Source organism: Theobroma umbraticum, unplaced genomic scaffold, assembly GCF_002168275.2.
Source record: "Theobroma umbraticum cultivar Fairchild unplaced genomic scaffold, ASM216827v3 scaffold_20.0, whole genome shotgun sequence".
NCBI classification, from domain to species: Eukaryota; Viridiplantae; Streptophyta; class Magnoliopsida; order Malvales; family Malvaceae; genus Theobroma; species Theobroma umbraticum.
Window position 1 is genome coordinate 6921707 of NW_018397266.1, and position 1958 is coordinate 6923664.

A 1958-nucleotide genomic window follows, 5' to 3' on the forward strand; every position below is an offset into this window, starting at 1 on the left:
CAAAATTGAACTTTCTTGTATGTTCATCTTTTTCTTACTTGTTTGTTTTATTTTTTGAGAGGTTGAACAAATTTGATTTATTTAAGCAGTTTGAAGATTTTCTTGTTTTAATTTCATGTTTCTTTCATGTCAAACAAATGGAAAATTTGAAAAAAAATCTATTTACATTGCTAACAGATACTATTGTGGCTTATAAAGCAATCGACCCAAGGGCAGAGCTAGTTAATTTTTCTTAGGGAGCCAAAGATGAAAAAGAATAAGGAGTAAAAAGTTTTAAAACTAATATGTTGATTTATTCAATAAAAAAATTCATAATAAATAATTATTTTATATAAGATATAAATCAAAAGAAACAAGAAAAGAAATATCTACTATAGTCTTTTAGGAAAGTTTGTTAGCTTTAAAATTATTATACTTTTGATTATGACAAAACGATTAAATTTGTTTGAACATTATTTGAGTAATCCTTGACAATTGCTTGAAATGATTTAACTCCCATACATTTGTTCTTACATAGTTATAAGCTTGACTTTTGAAGTTATTGAACTATATTTATAAACTTGTATGACTTAGGTGTGTGAGTGCTTATGATTCCCATTCATTAAAGTTTGATCTAAGGATTAAAGGAAAATTTAGATGCATTCATTAAAGGGGTGTTTTGAATATCAATTTTAATGATAAAAACAAAGAGAAGGAAGACTAAGTTAAATAGAGTTTGATTAGTCTTCATGTTTAATTTTTATGTGTGATGCTTTGCTTTGGTTTTATTGAATATTATGTAAAGAAAACTAGATGCATTGACTAAGGGGGAGCAATTTATTACGCATAAAGATTTGATGCATTCATATTGAACATAGACATTACACTATTAATCTAGGAGTGTTTTGTCATCATAAAAAATAAGAGATAGAGAATGTTGACTCTATATGTTTTTGATGATAGCAAAATATTCCCATTCATTGGTGTCTAATTATATTGTTTATGTGTGTAGGACAAAAATGCATGCCATTAATTAGTTAATCATTCAAAAGACAATATCAAAACTCATGAGAATAAGGAGCTATAAGTGAAAATGAAATGAGAAGCCTCTAAGTTGAATAATCAAAGGAGTTGGTTGGATAAAACTCAAAAGAGAAGCTGATGGGTTCAAAAAAATCGTGAAACAAAGAGCACTTAGTCGACCAAGAGACAGAGTTAGTCGATTAAGAGCATTCTGCCAGAAACAGGGTTCAGAAACAGAAACGACTTAGTCGACCAAATGATATCGATTAGTCGACTAAGTGCATTTTGTCTGGCAGTTTGAACTGACACTAAAAGACAAAATAATAGGCAAAATTGCTCCCAAACTATTTCCAACGGTCAGAATCTGTCCAACTGCCAGCAGAGTTGATTTTTCAAGTATAAAAACACCTCCTAACAATCAAGAATCAGATTTGAAGGCTTCTAAGATCAAAAATAGCTCAGAAATCTCAAGAACACTCTACATATTTTCTGCACTTCACCTCCAATCTTTGTAACAGAGTTAAGAACTTCATCTTGTAGCATCAGATCAGGTTAGTGATCATAGGTACCTCTTTATTTTTTTTCTTCTTGATTGCTTAGAGTGTGTGAGACACTCTAAGGGGATTAATCAAGCTTAGGTTAGCTTGATTAAGTGCAAAGGTTCTCACTAAGCCTGAAAAAGTTAGTTTTTGGGTTTTGGTTGATCCCAAGAAAACTTATTGTTGAAGGTTGTGGCTGAGCTTTTGAAAGCCATTATTGAAGATTGTGGTTGAGCCTTTGTAAAACCATTGTTGAAGGTTGTGGCTGAGCTTGTAAAAAGTCATTGTAAAAGCTTGGTGAAAGCTTGGTAATTTCACCGTTTATAGTTATTTGATTTAGAAAATCCTTGGTTAAACAATCAAAGTAGTAGATGTAGATCTTTGACCGAACCACTATAAATCTTTGTGTCTTGTCTT